At 32.4% G+C, this 10431-nt stretch overlaps 1 long non-coding RNA gene across 1 annotated transcript; it reads right to left on the minus strand.

The window, feature by feature from the left end:
• Positions 1-5383: 5383 nt before the first annotated feature.
• On the minus strand, positions 5384-9301 carry LOC118205127 (uncharacterized). Its single transcript, XR_015041859.1, has 3 exons — positions 8969-9301; positions 7273-7310; positions 5384-6697 (listed from the first exon to the last, which is right to left on the minus strand). It is a non-coding gene; the product is annotated as an uncharacterized LOC118205127 (long non-coding RNA).
• Between the last annotated feature and the right edge of the window lie 1130 nt (positions 9302-10431).

Here is a 10431-nt window from a genome sequence, read left to right on the forward strand (position 1 = left end):
CAGACAGAAAATCCTCCAGAAGGCTTCCTTTGTCATTCATAGAAGCATACCCCCAAACCGTGTTGTGGGCATTATAATCGCCTGTAATTATTTTAAGAGGAATTTTAATCTTTTGCAGAGTATCTGTAAGAAACTGTGTAGTAGCCAAAATATCTGCAGAAGGTGGAGAGTATTGTGAGATAAACAGTAAAGATGCTTCTTGTGCTTCTATAATGATTGCAACATTATCGTGTTCAATTGCAACGATAGCCGGAGACCATTTTTTGTTGTAGTTAATAATAATGGCCCTAGGAGGATATTCTACATTTCCTCCTAGGGATAAATTGTTGATTGTCCTTGTTTTGTCCTTGTTGATAAATTGTCCATTGCAATAGAAATCCCACTGCAATTCCGTCTCGCGTGTAAGGTTCCTGAGCCATTATCAGGTCAGCACCAAATTCTGCTGCAAATTGTGCTAGTTGAGCAACTGCTGCTTTTGCTCGCTGTAAATTTATTTGTATACATTTGATAGATAATGTACTGCATATTGTATCTTTATTTATGACGTTTGGTAAATCAAGATTAGCAGTATTCTGTATTATCTCGGATTGACTGTACCTTGCGCTGGTATTGTGGGCATTCTGGAGCATAGGCTGGATGGAAGTAGCTGTATTTGGTGCCATAGCGGGAGTTGGCCTCACCACAGTTGATACACTGTGGTTGTTGGGCTGTGCAATCACGGTTCCCATGTTCTTCTGCACAGTAGGAGCAATATTGTTTTCTACTTCTGCAGTCAGCTTGCTTAAGCCCATATTGCTGGCATCTAAAACATCGCTGGAGGCCAATATGCTCTGAGACTCTTATGAGCCTGCCAGCCGAGGAAGATTTTTCTGTGCTGCATGATGGCTGCAAAGCCTGTCGGCTCACACTCAAAAACCCACTTGATTTTGCCTTTACGACGTTCTTGTAATCGGAATAGGGGTTTAAAGGTGGTGCTAGGCATTCCAGTGACGCCGCTGAGTTCTGCGAGTACTTCTGATTGTGTGGATACCGGCAAGTCATGGACGGTGCATCTTGGCTTACGTTTCCATGGACGGGTGACTTCCGCTGGGATAACTTGTTGAAGCTGTTGTTCGAGAATTTCGACATCTTCAGTGGATTTACAGACAACCTCGAAACCTCCTTTGTTGAGCTTAGAAATTCTTTCTATACCTGCCTGTAGCTTGGAAAGTGGTACTTTAGCGTTTAGCTGCGCCTTTAGCTCAGTCTCTGTGACGTCCGCTTTGGGACGTATGTATAGACTTGGATTCTTATGTTTCTTTATAATCTCTGCAAAAGTTGGTCGAGAAGTTGTTGGCAAAGGTGGAGGTGCCTGTATCAGGTGGTTGTTGTGCTATCGGTAGAGGCTGAGAGCGAGCACATTCACAGGAAAGCACTGTTGATGTATTAACACCTGTGTCTATCTTTGTTGGTTTGGCTGCTAATTCTGCACCTTGCAAGGCCAGCGTCTGAAACGCAACCAGGGAATCTAATAGTCTGGTGCGAAGAACTGTAGGTAAAAGATATTTAGTACTTCTGGTGGGGGCCGCTACCTGTTTAATATCCTCACACAAAATAGCTACTTTCTCTGCGTAAGGCAAATCAGAGGTCAATAAATTAGTGGCGTCTACGTCACTTTGTGAATGCGCGGAATCACCGGCAGTTGGAATCACTGATTGACAGGACATGCTGTCCAAGAACTTTCTCAGAGTTGCAAATTATCACACTCGTAGTGTAACTCTTTATCAAATACTTAACGTAAAATAGCTATTGCTTATTGCTGTATAACAACCAATATATGATAAAATTTGGTAACAATAGGTCCCTTTCACACCCAGTAACAAGAAATTACAGTAATTAAAACATGTAGTAGAATAAGTAAGATACTAAACATAATTAACAGATGATCTATGACTAAAAATTCTCTAAATACAATCAAACTGACTGATTTTTAAGTGCAAGTAGAAACATAAAAATACAAGTAATTAAAATACAGCAATTAATACAGTAATTAAAAGATTAAATAAACATTTCAAGTAATTAAAGGTAAAATACAGAGTGCATAAAGATCAGTTCTCATGTAAAACACATCAAAAGCACGCAACTAGAGCTTTAAAACTAAATTTTTAGAGTTTGTCGAATAGTGTTCAAAGTTATCGAAAAGTTATTCGACGACGAGAGCTATAATGTCGAAACTGAAGATGAAAACAATGGAATTAAAAACACTATGCAAATCCTGTAAAAATGTTAAACATTTTGAAAAAAATAAACATACCAGTTCTTGAAATTCCTGGTTGCAATGGATCCGGAGATGTATACATATATTTTAATTAAAAATTAATTTCTGGACATGGAATATTTGGGGGCGAATTCAAGTGCAACGCTTGTCATGGTAATCGCACTTGCATTGCAAAACCGAATTCAAGTGCAACGCTTTTCGGACACGCCTACTGAAAATACGTCACTACCATAGAGGAATTTTGCGGCTACTCCTGACCTGCCGCAAACTCTTAACAGCGACTGTAAACAAGATGGATGAAGTGATTTTGCTCAGACCTTTAAGAAATCGGAGAAATGCTGATCGAATCCCTTGGCATTTAAGAGACAGTCGTAATGCTTTTGAAATGGTGGAGCGTGAATTCATCAGTTGATTCAGATTAAATCGGTTTGCTTCAATGAATTGAAACCTTTTCTGAAGGCAACTGCCAATGGATATTCTCTGCAAAAGCAGGTTTGTTTTTACTTCAAATTATGAAAACTGAAATACTTCTGGAAATGTTTCCGAATCAAAGACTATGCTTAAATGACCTATTTGAGAATGTTATATATTTTTATGCGTAAACACACAAATTTTTAATGTTATTGTATCAGGATTCTTTCTTTTTCAACCCCCTTTTTTTTCTATAGTAATGATCGAAATCGTTAATTACTGCGAATTTTGGAATGCAGTAATAATATCACCATTAATTTATTTTTTTAATTACTCTAAAACGTAATCTCGGAGAAATTGTTTTTCTAACAGAAATTATGCATATGCCTGTCTTTGAGATATATATATATATATGTATATGTTTGGGATTAGTTTTTTGGAATATTATATATTTTTTCATGGTTTTAGATACGTGCATTTAATTTACATATGCTCTCAGAATTTCAGTGATATAGTAAATTAGTTTGCAGCAATAATTAATCTTTGATATGTATGCAATTAAAATTTCATAATTTAAATTAACTTTATATGAATAGAGAATATTTGTTAAATTCAAATTTCATTCTTTGCAGTAATGGCACATGAGAATTATTTAAATTTAACTTTACTTTTTATTCTTATGAAACAATATATATATATATTCTGTAACTGTAGGGGGAAAAACCATGAATTTTTCTCAGCTGTTTAAACAGTTCCCATGTGTAAAATAGTATTTCATCCCCCAAAATATTAGTTAATTTTTTCCTAATGTATAATGTCTTGCCTGTTCGTACAGTGTGATTAATGTCATGATAATTTTGGATACTTTCTATAGATCTTGCATAATAACTACACATGTAAGTTATATACACATTCATAAATCTCTTATGATATGAAAAGTTATTGCAGACTTTCACATAACTATTAATAACTTGATATTCTCGATAACAGGTGACGTACCTTACTTCCGTAGAACATGATCAGAATTAAATAAACTTATAAGGTTATCATACTAAATTACACGAAAAGCAGCATGACATAAATAAATACAAAGAAATTAAATGTATTTACTGTACTAATAGATTATTATATTACATGACATTGGTTTTGCCCATGTATAATGGTAATGAAAGCCAGTTTTCCATAGAAAGTCCTCTACAGAGGCATATGTTTTCTTAAGCAGATTGCTGTTACCACATTTCAGTGACCTTGATTTAAGTATGAAACTGGATAATATTTTCTTTCTGCATGAAATGTGTTAACTGAGTTTTAGAAATATAAGCCATCTTGCAGTTACTGTGATAATACTAATTTTTGGTACCTCCATATTATACCATCAACCATGAAAGTTGTGCTAATTACTGCTGTGGAATTCTGAGCCAGATATTTGTATACAGCAGTTACAACAAACCATACAACAGTCTCTCTGCAGAATACATGAAATAACCCTGCTGTGAAAGTATTGGACCCACTTCGTGAAAAAACATTCGTTCATTACTACTGTTTTATTTGCGGTTAAATTTTACCAAAAGCTCATTTTAGAATGCTATGAATACAAGTTGTCCACAGGTAATTGTTCCAATTTCTTACTGTTTTGTTCGCTATTTCCACATACAGTAGATGTTAATTCTTTCGACCAGCTGTAAAAGAACTGGAGTGCAATCACAAATGTGATTCTACCTAGCTTACCAAGAATTATTTTGGGTTACATACAAATGAAACCGCAGATGTTGCGAGTGTGGTGATATTAATTTTTGTTTTGTCTTCCTTAATCGGAAAAATAAATTTTCCATTAATGGTGAAAAGGTAAGAAATATATGATAATAAGTATAATATTATAGTCATTTCAAATTACTGCAAGAATGTTTCATTATTCAAATAATAATAACAAAAAGCTATCTATACTATAATTATAGTGAAGTATAGATATTAAATAATACAAAATATTAAATAAATTTTAGAATCACCTATTTACTATAATTACTACAATTTAATAAAAAAAAAGGTAGCTGTAATGTTTTTGTGTGTGTGTGTGTGTGTGTGTGTTTTTTTTAACGTTTTATTGCATATTTTTTAATAATGAAAAAACAGTGACATATTTTTGTTAAAAATGGAAAGTATACTCCTTAAAAAGACTGATTTATTAATATATCAACTATATTTAATGTTAAAAATCTGTATATTAAAATTTCAAATGAAACTTTCTTTTGACTTAAGATTTATGTTTTTCTAGGTATGGAATGCTGGTCTGAGGGTTCTCTATGCTATAGGACAATGGCCAGGCAATACTCATTATGCATTTATATGGAGTGGACTGAAACAAAATCTAGATAGTATTTTGTTGCATCGTGCATATCTTTGGGAGATAGTGGATTATATTTCCATTTTATCACGGGAATATCTCTATAATGAGAAGCACAGAAAAGTTCGTGCAGCTATAGAGATCAAATCAAAATTTAGGGTACTGCACGATACTGGTGGAACACTATTGTATTCACAAAGTAAAATATGTAAAATGGTCATCTATGTAAAATGATCATTATATCAAATCTGTGAATTTCTTTTAAATAATTTTTATAATCACAAAATTTTATAAAATTAAGAAAGTAGTAAATTTTACAATTAAAATATGAATCCCACACTGCAGAAATACATACAAGAATGAAAACACTGTAATATTTGAAATGCATGATTTATTTTTTTAATAAATTAATAATTATATTTTGATTTTCTATGACAGCAGACTGATTTGCAACTGATTGCTTATACAAGTCACATATTTCACACAGTACATTAATATATTCTTCTGCGTTTTAATTATTTCCTTTTCTGCAGCTGTAATATCATCTCTCTTCCTTTTTTCTCTTCGGTCTCCTGTTTCAAATAGTTGAGCTTCTATCTGAGGGAAAATTTTAAAATATTCATTCAAATACAAATATTCTTAATTTTTATATTTCATAATGTAAAACACTTTTTATAATTAATTAAACAATGAAACTTCTCTAAAAAGGAACAATTCATAATATTGATTTCTTTAACTTTCAATTTTTTTCCCTTTATAATTTTTAAGACTGTTTATAGATCAAGAGGATTTAATGATTATTATTTTAAATTCTTAAAATCTTGTTGTTAATAAAAGACATACTTTGTATATAATGTTCGCAATAAAGAATTGAAATAACTCTTTTGTATGAGAAATATTAATTTACATCTGTTATAATTAATTTATACCAGCGGTTCTCAGCCGGTGGTATGCAAAGAAACAAAATATTTTTAACTATGAAATTCAAAAATCTCATAAAGAAAAGAATAGTTAATAGAAATTTCCTTTGATCGAAATTGACTTGAAGATTTAGAAAATGACACACTTGTTAACTTTTGGCTGAACCGAAAAAAAGAATTTAAAGGCATTTCAAATAAAGCTATCAAATTTGTATTGTCTTTTCGCACAACCTGTTTGTGTGAAAAATGATTTTTTCCATGTTAAATTTGAAATATAAATACTCATCAAAATAAAAAGTGGATCCTAATTTACCATTAAATGAAATAACAGCAGACATAAAAAAATTAAATATTAAAGTATTATAACTGAAATTTTGATAATCAAGTGAATAATTATTTTAATTAAATTTAATTTTGATAATTAAGTAATCATCAGTTTTTAATCTAATAGTTCTTTATGTGTACATATTTAATACAAAGAGTGTGCAAATGGCAATATATATATATATATGTTTTTAATATTTCTATTGAGGAATTGAAAAATAATCATTGTAAAATTAGTGGTAGTCTTAATGTTTTTCAGTTTTTGCTTAGATGGTACACTACAGTCAAAAGGTTGAAAACCGCTGATTTATACCATTAAAGTTTTTCTGTCGGGAGGAAAAGGAAAAGAAGAATGCAGAAAACATTAGATTTTATGTAATAGATACAAACTTGTCATTTCTAAATGCCATTGCAGATTTCCTCGTGATAAAGGTGTGGAATTTTCTAATGTAAAAAAGAAAAAAGCATAAAATAAGCACAATTTACTCAACAATCTTGACTGAAATATACATGCTTTCAGAGATAGCATAAAGCAAGAAAAGTTTACTCAACAATCTTGATTGAAATATACATGCTTTCAGAAATAATATACAAAGCATACTGCATAATCAAAGTTATGAGTTTATATACTATGAGATACTATACATGTTTATAATATACCACGTTCCTGTACACCTAACACCTCGTCCACAATTTTCTATACAATTCATTAAAGATAGTTCCTGAAACATAACTGACTTAAGAGAAACATGCATACTTCTAATTTATGCACAACAATTTGACAAACATTAATTTCAGGTAATGAGCTACATGTATTATATCAAAGAAAGAATGAATAAGCGTAATTTGCCTTTATCCTACAAATACTTAAAAACATTTACATTAAAAAAATGAATTATACATAATGGTAGCAAATTTTTAATAAAAAATAAAACAAGAGTTGAAAACTTAATGCAGTTTTTGTCAATATTTTACTCTCTTAAAATTTATATAAATGTATAGAAACTTGAAATGCATACCGCATTTGGCTGGAAAACTTGTGGTATTGTACTGCACTCTAGGGAAAGGGAAAAAGTATACAATGACGCAATCATAAGAATAAAAGATATTTGCATATTATTGAAACCAGCTTAATAAAAGTTACCAAATTTTCAAAAATGTGCCAAACTCTGACAACGATTATGTATCAAAATTTTTCAGGTAACATGCTCATGACAATTTTTCATTCAAGCAATGTCACCATTTTCATATGTGTTTCTTATGTTGTATTTCAAGTTCCAATGGATTTTAGATACGAATAGCTGTTTTAGATTAATTTCAGATTTAAAATACTGCTTGTGGAGCTTACCATCAAAAGACGAAGCTGTGTTAAAAGTTCTGCAGGAATAGAACATTTTAGTACAAAAATTTCTAATGGAAACAACTATGAGATGAATTTGGTACATAGACAAGGCATGCAGTATCAAGTTTATGTAATTCTCTGATTTTTTTTTTTAAGTGAAAACAGATCACTTGGCACAAGTGCTAAAAAATTAGACAAAAAATTTGTGGAAAATGTATTTTTTTAAACTATCATATATTTTTTATTTAATAATTGAAATTAGTATTTTAAAATTTGTTGAATGTTTTTTCCTTTGATATGTTGATAACATTTTGCCAACTTAGATAAATATTGATAGTTTGGTTATGCTAAAAGCAAGCTGCAAAAACAACGTACTTCTCCTGATAAGTATTTTTCTCTTTTCATTTATAAAGACCACCAAACTGATCCAGGTGTTTGTGTTAATACGTTAAGTACCAAAAAATATTGAAGAATGCACAATGAAAGATGGCAACCAGTATGGTAAAAGATATAATTAATATATGCAATGAAAGAAATCTTATTAAAAAACGACTTTCATTATCAGCAGAGAAGCATGACACAGTTACAGTAAAGAAATTAAGCTTTTGTTTCTGCACTTGTAGCTTTTAATAGCCAAAAATTGTTTTTTGAAATTTTATGAAATAAATAAATCTGAACATAACTGATATCAAATGAGAATGGGTCCAAACTTTCACTTAAGAGGAAGAAAGTGTACTGTAAATGCACAATATAATGAGCAGAACACAAAGCATAATTTATAAATTAACCTTTACTCTGGATGTATATATTACATTAATATCACATTAGAATTATCAGGGTTTCATATAATTTTTTATTTATTGTATTACATTGAAATACCTTTAATTTCATTTTTATATTTTCCCAACGATGTACAATATAAATCTAAAAATTGCTCTTAACTGTTTCATCACATAATGAATGTCTAAGGGAAGGAATGCCTGCGTGGAAGACTAAGTAAAACTTAGTATTCATGTTATACATTGAAAAAATGAAGAAAACACTCATGCAGCCAGCTTTTTCACCTGGATTTAAAGAGAGACTGGGATAGCGGTGTTCAGCAGGCTTATCTGCTTGTAGATAGATGGGCTTATTAATTTCTATGTAATTCAAGAACTAGTTAATTTTCATATGGTAAACATGCCTACTGTGACTGAAGAATCATGCATCTGCATTAAACAATAAAAATATAACACAAATTTGAATTGTAAATTAAACTTACTATTAGAAGAATTAAAACCAAATGCTGTAATTTGAAAATGGGAAAAAAATTTGGTTTATATTTGAAAAAGCAAGGATTTTTGTATGAAAAGTAAAATATATTTTACACACACCTGTTGCTGTAGTTTACTTTGGAGGGAATTTTCTATAGGATAAAGTAAATAAAGTTGTACACATTAAATACATGTTGTACACATTAAAAGAAATATATTTCTTTCGTTTTCAGGACTGGAACAATTCGTTACACAACACTACAACGCAGTAAACACTTGACCATAAGCTCAGAGAAATCATGGGAACTGATGTTTTTTGTTTACATCGACACGCAGTCTCATTGGATATTGATGTAGTTTATCGGACAAGCTCTCCTGGCACGAGAGCAAACCAGCTCCCCATTGCAATTTTGACGTCATCAGTTACCAGAGCGGTAAAGCGTTGCACTTGAATTCGACTTTAGGAGACGATAGCAGGAACGCCTCTTGCGAGCTAACATTTGCAATTTATCAGAGCGTTGCACTTGAATTCGCCCCTTGGCCGATTTCCTAGGCCTATCAGGGGAACCACGTGGTAGCTAGGCGAGACCCTTCCGTTGCTGTAGCGGCAGAAGTGGTGAACAAAAACACGGGAAATTGCGACTGCCTATTTTCTTTTGTTAGAAGCACTAAAACACAAAAATCTGGAGAAATATCACTCACACACACTTAAACGATGTATTCAAGGATGCAGGAGATATTCACGCACATTTGATATAAAATACACACGTCGCACTCAAAACCTTCCACTGAAAATTGGGCAAAAACCAAGAGTTCGGCCTGATGGCGTGTTTCCTCGTTGCATGCTCCGGCGTCTCTACATGAGATATGTAGAGAGGCAACTGCAGATGGCTCTGAATAAGATCCAAGAATGGTCAGACAAACAGGGATTTACATTTTCGAAACAGAAAACTGTGTGCGTGCTCTTTTGTAGGAAGCGTGGTCTCCATCCTGAACCTGAGTTATATTTCAATGGTACAATTATTCCAGTTGCGCCTGAAGTAAAATTTTTAGGAGTGACGTTTGACCGAAAATTGACTTTCCTTTCTCATGTTTTCAACCCGAGAAAGAAGTGTCTAAAAACACTAAATATTTTAAAAGTTTTGGCGAACACCTCCTGGGGTGCAGAGCGTTGCGCCATGCTTCGCATTTACAGAGCGCTTATCCGCTCTAGACTGGACTATAGCTCAGTTGTTTATGGATCCGATCGGTCATCTGTTTTGTTAAAACTGGATCCTGTTCACCATCAAGGTTTGAGGATTTGTTCAGGAGGTTTCAGGACTTCTCCTGTCCAGAGCCTGTATGTTGACTGTAATGAACCATCACTTTATCTGAGGCGTGAACAATTGTCCCTTTTGCAATATTTTAATATACTATCCCAACCTGAACATCCCAATAAGCTGGGCTTACTTGATGATGTGTGTAATGCGTTATTTGAAGCACGTCCATCTTGTGTTCCTACATTTCTTTTAAGAGTTCGCCCTGTCATTGAGGAACTTTCCCTCTCTGATATGCACCCCCAAGCAGTACAGAATTTTGATATC

This window comes from Stegodyphus dumicola, chromosome 7 (assembly GCF_044657685.1).
Source record: "Stegodyphus dumicola isolate Sdum_Otavi_A_Nest chromosome 7, ASM4465768v1".
In the NCBI taxonomy this organism is placed as follows: domain Eukaryota; kingdom Metazoa; phylum Arthropoda; class Arachnida; order Araneae; family Eresidae; genus Stegodyphus; species Stegodyphus dumicola.